Source organism: Mya arenaria, chromosome 7 (assembly GCF_026914265.1).
Source record: "Mya arenaria isolate MELC-2E11 chromosome 7, ASM2691426v1".
In the NCBI taxonomy this organism is placed as follows: domain Eukaryota; kingdom Metazoa; phylum Mollusca; class Bivalvia; order Myida; family Myidae; genus Mya; species Mya arenaria.
Genome location: NC_069128.1, coordinates 50,319,366 through 50,332,447, shown reverse-complemented (window position 1 = coordinate 50,332,447; position 13,082 = coordinate 50,319,366).

Genomic DNA, 13,082 nt, shown 5'->3' with positions numbered 1-13,082 from the left:
ATTAATTCAGACTTATCTGTACGTATTTATGATTCAGATGTTTTATAAAAAAGAAGTTTGTTTCATTCTCTTTTTAAGATAAAAATATCTGAATCAGCAAATATCAGATTGTTCAGTTTACTTGTTAGTTCGCACTATAAAATCAAACGATTGAAATGGTTATATGCACTAATTATTAAGCTACCGAGATGTGACAGTGCACTTAGAAAACAAGTGCCTAATATCTTAGTACATGCAAAATAACTCAAGACAATGAAATCTTAGTGCGCACTAAAAATGCAAGTGCCTTTAATCGAAGTGCACGCAAACAACATAAGCGACTGAAATCTTAGTGCGCACTAAACAAGCAAGTACCTCACATTTAAAAGCGCACTAAAAACACTCAAGCGACTGAAATTTAAATGCGCACTTAAAATCAAGTACCTAACATTTCCGCGCGCACTAGAAATACCAAGCGACTGAAATCTAAGTGCGCACTAAAAATCAAGTACCTAACATTTCCGCGCTCACTAAAAATACCAAGCGACTGAAATCTAAGTGCGCACTAAAAATCAAGTACCTAACATTTCCGCGCGCACTAAAAATACCAAGCGACTAAAATTTAAGTGCGCACTAAAAATTAAATGCCTCTCATAATGCAAGCGACTGAAATCTTAGGGCGCACTCAAAACTCAAGCACCTTAACTTTTATTGTCTATGAAAATTTAAGCGGCTGAAATCTTAGGACGCACTAAAAATCAAGCACCTAAAACTTTAGTGCATGTAAAAACTCAAGCATCTGAAATATTAGGGCACACTAAAATTAAAGCAATTCACATATCTGTACGCTAAAGATGCTGAAATATTAGTACGGACGAACACGGAGTTATATACAATCGTATAAAAAGTATGTGGCACTGACAAATATGCAGTGTCTAAAATGTTAGCATGTACCAATATTCGAAGAGTATTTAAAATCAAACAATTTGAAAATTAGTTTGAACTCTATTATGTTGGGTTTACTTTTGGATTATGGTATCAAAATACTATACGACAGATTTACAACACCAGCAGCTAAAACGCTTACTCATGAAATGAAAATGATAAATTCTTACATATCTTTATAACTTAACAAACCTTTCTTGTGCATAAGTTAACTTATATAAACATTATTATTTTTTAAATGTATCTGTTGGTCAATATATTTACATAATTGACATCTTACATTTTCCAATATAAGTGGTTACGGTGTAGAAAAAAACTTCCTTAAAAATATTCCGAAACTCAATTTGCACCAAATTAACATTTAAATATTGAAATGCTGTTAACGACATGTTTTAACAACATGGCACAACTGAAAATGTCAGTAAAATTGAATTAACATGAGCTTATACTGTTGTTGTCATATTCTCTTTAGTTATATAGATATTTATATGAATTATTTTAAAATTTAAACATACTACTATCAATCGACAAAGTTATTTAAATAAATTGAAAACTAAATAAGCTGGTAAAATGATAGATAGGTTTATGAAATTAACAAAAATCAGAAAAAAAATCCTCTAAAACTATCTTGATTTCGTCGAAATTCTGGTTATCGTAATAATTTTAAAGATGATTAATTTTGAGTATTTATTTCCATTTATATCAAAACCAAAGTATTAAATTAAAACAGCAGTTATCTTATATTACCTGAAAACATAGACATTTATTTAAAAACATTTTTTAATTATTTTTGTGCATTTTCTTCAATAAATGATGTAATCTAAGTCTGCGGATTTGTTCGCATTTGTAGGGTATCTATTGTTTAACATATACTTATATGTCGATCAATTGAAGGCATTGGCTCCAGGTAAATTATTATTTTAATAAGTGAAAATATTGATTCCTCATCTACATTTTATGAAAAGAAGATCATTTATGAAGACAATGCAGATATCCTAACAGTTGACAGTTCCTGTATTTCAATGAAGAATACTTTTCAGTTATGAAAAGAGGTCTGAGTTCAACTCTCAGCAGGAACAATTGTAGTTGAGTGTTTGCATTGTGATAGAGCATTTATCAATTTCCTTATTATATGAAACTCATTATCAATATCGTATTGCTTGAGATTACTGTCTCTCCTCTATTTAAAATAAGCTTTGCGGTCTCATTATAATATGATTTGTACTTGTTGTTTTTGAGGTAGGAGTTCTCGTCCCAATATTTCAATCAATCAATATCAGTATCAATATTTAATAATTACATACGACCCTTTACACTATAGGGGAATATCCTTAATTTGTATGTTGTTTGAGAGTGTTTCGTTAGTTTCCGTCTGATCATTAACTACCATATCGGAGCGTTTACCAAAAGATTTCCGTAACCGTAACTACCGAGCGAATAAATAACAAAGCAATTAACTTTTATCGTTAACGTTGGCCTTGACAACATGCAACAAAACGTTCACCCACTACCCTGTCGATTGAAATTATATACGCATCATGATTACTATTGATTAGATGGATCTTTTTTGCGCGAATGTGTATCTGAAATAATATAAATTTGTATTTCCAAAGGATGATCTCGTTTTTGCCCAAACTCCACATATAATATTCACGCATATTGTCTTGTATTTGTTGGCTATGAATGTGGTTACATTCAACGAAGGGTTATGTAACGTAATCTTGCTAAATCGGGCAACACTGAAATAAAACTATCATATCGCTTTATTGCATTTGTGATTAATTCTGTTTTTTTTCTTTCTTTCGTTTTTTTGCCAATTTGGATAGTATTTGGGGTTTAATTTTTGTCCTGTACTTTTTTGACTGATTATTGTAGATTGAAACAATCTATATTTTAATTTGAATTCCTCATCGTTCTAGGGAAAGGTATGTTTATTTTTCAAGGATTTATAGAAAAATTCACGAATCTGTCTTATTTCAATATAATGGTCGTAATATGTCGTAAACTTTGATGCTATTTATAGTTGCATATTCACATGTCAGTAAACATTCGCATATAAAACTCACTTAAGGAATATAAACCTCACTATGTCTTTTTCCGGCAATTCTGTCCCATGGTGGGTCGGATCCCAAGGAAACAACGACCAAAGATTGCATTTTCTCGAGCAAAATTCCCTTATTCAAATGGTTGAACTTTTTCATATCCTCTTAATATTATACTGACCAAGATATTATTACCAAGTGAGATGACCTAGTGCTACCGCAAAGGGAAGTTTAATTTGCTTATTGTTTTTTAACAATATATGTTTCAACACGAGGCATATTCAAAAGAGTTAGGTACGCATACTCCAGTCACATGTGAAACCATGTGACGATATACTGTAGATTTGAATTGTAAAGTAGCCTATGTGTCGCGATATTTTTTTAACCATGATTATAGTGATTTTAAAATATACGAAAACATACGTGATATGGACTATGTATTTAAATATCATGCAAGTCTTTAAACAAAACTAAATATAACAATATTTATGCGAAAAGCTACAGAAACAAGCTCAGTAGCAAAACGTTTCAACATAAACCCGGTTTAATGGCACTGGGTAAACGCAAAAGACATAGAACATAAAATCACAAACAAGAAACATGGAAGCACAGAACATACATACTATATATAAAAAATTAGGTATTTTATCAACGATTGTTAGGTACCGCCTTGGAACGGTCAGTAAAATGCAAATTTACTGGATGCTTAAACCAGTTTGTATGCACAACCTCACTCTTGTCCCAACAATCCCGATTAAAGTAAAAACGTAAATGGTATCCTATCAAAGTATACAATAATGCCAAAGACATAGAATACAAAATCAAACAATCACAAACCAGACACCTGGAACAACACAAAAAACTCCACAAACTCAGTACACAGTATACTATTTAAAATAAAACAACAAACTAGGGGTGTTTATCAAGGATTGTTAGGTACCGCCTTGGAACGGTCAGTAAAATGTCAATCTACTGGGGGCTTAAACCAGTTTATGTGCTCAAACCTCCTTTGAAAACACTGTTCCTTCAATTGGTGATTTAAGTTTATAGGGTGTAATTTTCTCCAAACTACATTGGATTTTTTTTGGCACATAATATCGAAAAAAAGACCAACATCACTAAAGTCATGATTTCATGTATATGACACCAACAGCAACCTGTGTGTACGATGCAAGCAAAAGGTATTCTACCTTTATCAGAGGTAAAGCTATCAAAATATGAATTAAATGAATATGAGACACACTTAAAGGTTTTCTCTATATGACTGTGGGTTTAAATTGCATTTTATTGTACAAAGGTAAAATATTTAACATGTCACAAAAGATTGCACATGTCAAACATTTCCTCAACCAAGTTCATCGCGCACAAGAAGGCATTTATACCTCTGGTGTAAAATATTCACGCGGGATCAACTCACTGTCGTTCAGTGCAAAACTAATATCCCTTGACAAACAAATAAAAGGTACGCGTGTGTTCCTTTCGACCAGCTAGTAAATTGTCGTAACAGAAAAAAATGCATTTTTTAAGCGTTAAAACTGTACCCTAAGAATAAGACCAAAATATACATGCTAGTTAACGTAACACAGAAATGATCTCGAACCGGTTTTAGCAACAAATGTTGTATATACATTTCACAAATAAAATAGGATGTTATTTTACTGTTTATTACGTTTAATGCATGGATGTTTATGCTGTAATGATCAATTCGATATCAAGAATGGTTCCATCTCATTTCATTAAGAACGATTTGCTTCACAAGTTTATTTCACATAACACATATCATAAACAAGAATAAAAATATTTCATAAAACTTCACAATATACATTTACAAAGACCACGATTTTCTTATCATATAAACGTAAATGAATACCTAAGTAATAGCAAAACATTTTCGTGTTACAAAACAATCATTAGCGCTTGAGGTGTTCAAATCTTGAATTGACGGAGCAGATTCTATTACCCAACATGCACTAAGACACTATTTAATTAGTATGTACAGTATCAATTGCTTTATGGCAAAACATTCAATGTGGTCACTGGAAAAAACATCAGTGAACGTTTTCGTTTCAGAGTAAGACACAACTGGACAAAAAACATTTTATACTATATTAAAGCAACAGCCATAGCTTATTTCGAATTCAACTTCTTTTCGAACTTCACTATTCTTTTTTGCTATTCTTTTGCATCACATTTTCTGGTCAGAACGTATTGTTTTTATAGTTTACAGTATTGGTAATACCAATAAAAAGATAACACATTGTAATAATAGTTCAAAAGTGTAATAATCATTTAACAAATCTTTTTCTACTTGATATACTATGAATGAAGCTGGAAGAAGAACTGAAATAATGTATCAAGGATGGAACATTGAATAATTTATCTGTCGCTAAAGTAATTATTGCGACGTGTCGATATAAAATCACAGGGTTTCCAAGTAAGACATTAGTGTTTATACTTAATTACAAATTTAATGTTTGTTTTTTATTGGTGGAACCTGATGACTCACAATTTGGTAATATTATAATTGTAATACACATAACAGTCATTATACGACGCTAAAATACTGGAGATAAGCTTTGTAAGTGAAATTTATTTATTTCATTGTGGTAGTGTTTCATGTCTGCATACATTTATTTAATGGAATAAAAATATATATTATTAATATCTGCACTTTAAGTATTGCGACATTGTTAAATATAAAATGTATTTCAATAGCTTATAAGCATTTAGAGTAGAAGTATCACATACCAGCCTTTTCTTGTACAAACACGGTGATATTGTGATTTTGAACGCATGAAAACCTTCTTTACAAATTTGAAGCGTTTGCAGCGGTGTGAGTCATAACGATATTCCAATATTTAATAACAGAGCATAGTATTTTGTGCAATCAAAAATAAATACTCAGGACAAGCGACACGCAGACTTCGTTTCAAATAAAACAGCTTTGATTTGAATAGACTTGAGAATCAAATAACTCATTACCTGCTGGCAGATGAATGGCTTATTAATTCACAATGGGTGAATAAATAACGAGATAGCAGTCTCCATTTATGTCATCAAATACATTCATCTGCAATTTTCCACTTGGGGATAAGAGCCCGTGGTACAGGTATTGTTCAATTTTGTCGTTTAATTAATTATAATGTTCACTGCAAATGCTATCTGCTCAGACATCTTCAAATTACACCGCAGTTAATTTTTTTTATGCCATACCTCATTATTTCACAGTCATTCAAATATATCAGGTAACACATCTTTATGATCGCATTTAAAATAGCTAAATATTTATAGAGTTGCCTAGGCGATATGTACAATAAAGGTATTTGATACTTTTTCGACCATCTTTGTTACCGCAAGGTGGCGTTCCAGTATTACAGTCCCATCGAGGATCGAAATTTTCGTGCTCATTTCAGAAAAAAAAAACGTCGGCATGGGTAATTCAGTAAACTATTTTACAGATAGGCAGATCGTTTCATTTTTACAAGTTCGGATACATATATATATAAGGATTTTATGAAAAATAATTTACTTGTGAGAACGATGGTATAACATGTAAACGACGTGTTGAATTATCTTTTAACAATATAAACTAAAGAATAATAAAAAGGAATATAATTCGAATGATTGTATGTTTCAAATACTAGACCAAGGGTTTGGGTAATAGAAATGGCTTTAACGCAAGACATCAGAACTGGCTTAACAGATGTAAAACATAATAGCATGTCATATGGCAAAATATTTAAGTTTAGGTTTAGGTCTGGAAAAAATAATGTTTAATTTCTTTAAAGGATGTGATTATTAATCCAGCAACATTTTATAGTAAAAGTTAAAATCATGTCAATAATGATTGCCCAAATATCATGATATTTCAGGATGTCTTAGTGAGTACATATGACAAGATATTTTCTTTTTATTAAAACTATATCTAAAATTTTCTATTTCAAAAAAGAATGTTCTGTTTGAAAATCCATTGTTATAAATACAACATATCTGGTTCATCCATTTGGAACCTTTTAATTCTATTTTAAATTTTGTGAAACGCAAATTGAACTAGTTATACATTAGTATAATAAAACAGCATCTTCATTCAGATATATCGACAGTCGATCTTTGTTACCCATATATTTTTTTTTGCAAAGCAAGCACGCAATTAAGGTGCCTAAAACATTTCAATGAAAGTTTCGAATTCAATTTAAGAATTTATATGATATGTTAAATTAACAACACATAGTAAATGAACATTCTATGCATTGCCAAACATTCAGCATAACGTGATTATTTTTCAGTACACTATGAATGTGTAAAATAGGATATACGAAGAACGAATGGATTGTATTAACTCTTAAGTATTTGGCTTATTATCTGTGTCCATATTGTGCATAATCAATTTGGATGCATATAATAGGAACACCAAAATAGCAGCAATTTGACAATCATGAACAAGGAAAAACGGATATTGGCCCAGATGTTGATATTATCATACAAGGAGCAAAGGGGTAAGTCGAGTTTGTTGTCAATTTCATCTAAGGAACTAAGCCACGATTTGTTTCGAAATGTGCAAAGAAATGGTTAACTATATTACATTAATTGATAAAACGAAATTAAAACTTGAATAAATCTGTTTATTAAACTTTTTGGCGTTTATTTCAAATGTATCAAACAATACCCATTCAAATGTTACCAAAATGAGATTCATCATGTCAAACAATTTAACATTATGATTAATGGCAAAATAAACAAAATCGAATAGCTCCTGTACTTGATTAATTGACGCTAATGAGAACGCATCGTTATTAAAGTTAAATAATATAAACATTTCCCAATGTTAATGTTCCCTATATGTAGTAAAGAAAAGATAGTGTAGACCAGCATTGTGTACATCAATATTGCGGCCCGACTTGTGTAGCGCAAGGAAAGTCTATAAATGGTGTACGATGTCCATAACATTCTTAAGTTATACAATTTTGGCAGTAGATCAGTTCACTCTTGATAAATAATAAAGGACTGATAAAAGTCATTAATAGATATAAATGTATTTTTCACTTCGACAACCTGTCGACATTTCTCAAGACAACAATAATAAAAACATCTTTATGATATCTCATTTCTTCATTTGACTCGGAAAAAATACAACCTTTTGGCACGATTTAAAGATTGGTGCCCAAAAATGGAAACATATGTGGTCACTGCGTGACCTGTCCTACACCAATGGTGCTGATTTATTTTTGAAGTATGATATAATACCATGTGTCCATTGTAGTTGTGTTTGCTATGTCATAACTGTTGGGGTGAAGAAGAGTATTAGGTCGGATTTGAAGGGATTTAGTACCTTTATGTACTACTGAAATTTACGCAAACACTCAATGTGTTGGATAACAAGAGATAATTGATGTTGTTTTTTCTGCATCAAAACCTGACTGTAATTTATTTTTAAGAACCAGTCCTGGAAGACTGTATACATGGAATATAGCGTTTACATGTATTCGGGGTCATGTTGTGCATGAACATATCTCAAGAAACTTATAATAATGTTTTGTAAATGTAAATTGCGTAGTGTCCTATGTATACTATATTTCCAAATTAACTACTCTCACACCTTTAGTTAATACGTACCTACAACCATTATTTCCGAGTAGGAACGGTTTCATTCATAATACTGTCACACTTACAAACTGCGTTATGTTACCGCTTGACTCTAAATGTTAATAACAGTCTGTTACGGCATGTTTATGACTTTGTTAGCATTGTTACATTCTAAATATCATGCATTAAGGGTTTTAACGATACATAATCAAATTATTTAATCCAGTCCAGCATTTGTTCATTTGATCGGCTCACTTTTTATATCCTTATGATACTATGGCTTTGATATGCAGTGCCAAAAAGAAAAAACACTGATAGATTAACATAAGACCCGTCGGTGTGCCTGGAATGATATTTGATCACCGGTTCTGTTTGCCTATAAGGCTATTTTATACTCTAAAATGCAGCGAAAAATGCCTAAAACTGGGGTATGCATGATCGAAGATATCTCAGCATCCCTGCACCTGACGAGGCTGGGACTAATGTTTCCATTTAGGGGACTCTAAACCCTACAAGAAGCACCCCAAGGGGTGTCCTGGGATGATATTTGGTCACCGGTAACTAACGCGTCAAAGTATGCCAAATTTCGCGATATTTCGTACTTTTAACGCGCTCCCATATAGCTTGTAAGGGGGAGCTAATCTCGAAGATATCTCCGTACCCAAAAATGGTATGAGGTCCGTTAAGGTCTTGAAATTTAGGGCTCTCGATTCCCTACAAGAAGCACCCGTCGGGGTGCCTGGAATGATATTCGATCACCGGTTCTATTTGCCTATAAGGCTATTTTATGCTCTAAAATGCAGCGAAAAATGCCTAAAAATGGGGTATGCATGATCGAATATATCTCAGCATCCCTGCACCTGACGAGGCTGGGACTAATGTTTCCATTTAGGGGACTCTAAACCCTACAAGAAGCACCCCAAGGGGTGCCTGGGATGATATTTGGTCACCGGTAACTAACGCGTCAAAGTATGCCAAATTTCGCGATATTTCGTACTTTTAACGCGCTCCCATATAGCTTGTAAGGGGGAGCTAATCTCGAAGATATCTCCGTACCCAAAAATGGTATGAGGTCCGTTAAGGTCTTGAAATTTAGGGCTCTCGATTCCCTACAAGAAGCACCCGTCGGGGTGCCTGGAATGATATTCGATCACCGGTTCTATTTGCCTATAAGGCTATTTTATGCTCTAAAATGCAGCGAAAAATGCCTAAAACTGGGGTATGCATGATCGAAGATATCTCAGCATCCCTGCACCTGACGAGGCTGGGACCTAATGTTTCCATTTAGGGGACTCTAAACCCTACAAGAAGCACCCCAAGGGGGTGCCTGGGATGATATTTGGTCACCGGTAACTAACGCGTCAAAGTATGCCAAATTTCGCGATATTTCGTACTTTTAACGCGCTCCCATATAGCTTGTAAGGGGGAGCTAATCTCGAAGATATCTCCGTACCCAAAAATGGTATGAGGTCCGTTAAGGTCTTGAAATTTAGGGCTCTCGATTCCCTACAAGAAGCACCCGTCGGGGTGCCTGGAATGATATTCGATCACCGGTTCTATTTGCCTATAAGGCTATTTTATGCTCTAAAATGCAGCGAAAAATGCCTAAAACTGGGGTATGCATGATCGAAGATATCTCAGCATCCCTGCACCTGACGAGGCTGGGACCTAATGTTTCCATTTAGGGGACTCTAAACCCTACAAGAAGCACCCCAAGGGGTGCCTGGGATGATATTTGGTCACCGGTAACTAACGCGTCAAAGTATGCCAAATTTCGCGATATTTCGTACTTTTAACGCGCTCCCATATAGCTTGTAAGGGGGAGCTAATCTCGAAGATATCTCCGTACCCAAAAATGGTATGAGGTCCGTTAAGGTCTTGAAATTTAGGGCTCTCGATTCCCTACAAGAAGCACCCGTCGGGGTGCCTGGAATGATATTCGATCACCGGTTCTATTTGCCTATAAGGCTATTTTATGCTCTAAAATGCAGCGAAAAATGCCTAAAACTGGGGTATGCATGATCGAAGATATCTCAGCATCCCTGCACCTGACGAGGCTGGGACTAATGTTTCCATTTAGGGGACTCTTAACCCTACAAGAAGCACCCCCGGGGGGTGCCTGGGATGATATTTGGTCACCGGTAACTAACGCGTCAAAGTATGCCAAATTTCGCGATATTTCGTACTTTTAACGCGCTCCCATATAGCTTGTAAGGGGGAGCTAATCTCGAAGATATCTCCGTACCCAAAAATGGTATGAGGTCCGTTAAGGTCTTGAAATTTAGGGCTCTCGATTCCCTACAAGAAGCACCCGTCGGGGTGCCTGGAATGATATTCGATCACCGGTTCTATTTGCCTATAAGGCTATTTTATGCTCTAAAATGCAGCGAAAAATGCCTAAAACTGGGGTATGCATGATCGAAGATATCTCAGCATCCCTGCACCTGACGAGGCTGGGACTAATGTTTCCATTTAGGGGACTCTAAACCCTACAAGAAGCACCCCAAGGGGTGTCTGGGATGATATTTGGTCACCGGTAACTAACGCGTCAAAGTATGCCAAATTTCGCGATATTTCGTACTTTTAACGCGCTCCCATATAGCTTGTAAGGGGGAGCTAATCTCGAAGATATCTCCGTACCCAAAAATGGTATGAGGTCCGTTAAGGTCTTGAAATTTAGGGCTCTCGATTCCCTACAAGAAGCACCCGTCGGGGTGCCTGGAATGATATTCGATCACCGGTTCTATTTGCCTATAAGGCTATTTTATGCTCTAAAATGCAGCGAAAAATGCCTAAAACTGGGGTATGCATGATCGAAGATATCTCAGCATCCCTGCACCTGACGAGGCTGGGACTAATGTTTCCATTTAGGGGACTCTAAACCCTACAAGAAGCACCCCAAGGGGTGTCTGGGATGATATTTGGTCACCGGTAACTAACGCGTCAAAGTATGCCAAATTTCGCGATATTTCGTACTTTTAACGCGCTCCCATATAGCTTGTAAGGGGGAGCTAATCTCGAAGATATCTCCGTACCCAAAAATGGTATGAGGTCCGTTAAGGTCTTGAAATTTAGGGCTCTCGATTCCCTACAAGAAGCACCCGTCGGGGTGCCTGGAATGATATTCGATCACCGGTTCTATTTGCCTATAAGGCTATTTTATGCTCTAAAATGCAGCGAAAAATGCCTAAAACTGGGGTATGCATGATCGAAGATATCTCAGCATCCCTGCACCTGACGAGGCTGGGACCAATGTTTCCATTTAGGGGACTCTAAACCCTACAAGAAGCACCCCAAGGGGTGCCTGGGATGATATTTGGTCACCGGTAACTAACGCGTCAAATTATGCCAAATTTCGCGATATTTCGTACTTTTAACGCGCTCCCATATAGCTTGTAAGGGGGAGCTAATCTCGAAGATATCTCCGTACCCAAAAATGGTATGAGGTCCGTTAAGGTCTTGAAATTTAGGGCTCTCGATTCCCTACAAGAAGCACCCGTCGGGGTGCCTGGAATGATATTCGATCACCGGTTCTATTTGCCTATAAGGCTATTTTATGCTCTAAAATGCAGCGAAAAATGCCTAAAACTGGGGTATGCATGATCGAAGATATCTCAGCATCCCTGCACCTGACGAGGCTGGGACCTAATGTTTCCATTTAGGGGACTCTAAACCCTACAAGAAGCACCCCGAGGGGGTGCCTGGGATGATATTTGGTCACCGGTAACTAACGCGTCAAAGTATGCCAAATTTCGCGATATTTCGTACTTTTAACGCGCTCCCATATAGCTTGTAAGGGGGAGCTAATCTCGAAGATATCTCCGTACCCAAAAATGGTATGAGGTCCGTTAAGGTCTTGAAATTTAGGGCTCTCGATTCCCTACAAGAAGCACCCGTCGGGGTGCCTGGAATGATATTCGATCACCGGTTCTATTTGCCTATAAGGCTATTTTATACTCTAAAATGCAGCGAAAAATGCCTAAAACTGGGGTATGCATGATCGAAGATATCTCAGCATCCCTGCACCTGACGAGGCTGGGACCAATGTTTCCATTTAGGGGACTCTAAACCCTACAAGAAGCACCCCAAGGGGTGCCTGGGATGATATTTGGTCACCGGTAACTAACGCGTCAAAGTATGCCAAATTTCGCGATATTTCGTACTTTTAACGCGCTCCCATATAGCTTGTAAGGGGGAGCTAATCTCGAAGATATCTCCGTACCCAAAAATGGTATGAGGTCCGTTAAGGTCTTGAAATTTAGGGCTCTCGATTCCCTACAAGAAGCACCCGTCGGGGTGCCTGGAATGATATTCGATCACCGGTTCTATTTGCCTATAAGGCTATTTTATGCTCTAAAATGCAGCGAAAAATGCCTAAAACTGGGGTATGCATGATCGAAGATATCTCAGCATCCCTTCATCTGACGAGACTGGGACCAATTTTGCCATTTAGGGGACTCCATCATAAATTCAACACGCAATACATATCGCAATATACGGTAGTCCGTATTCCACTCCAGTGCAATACGGCCG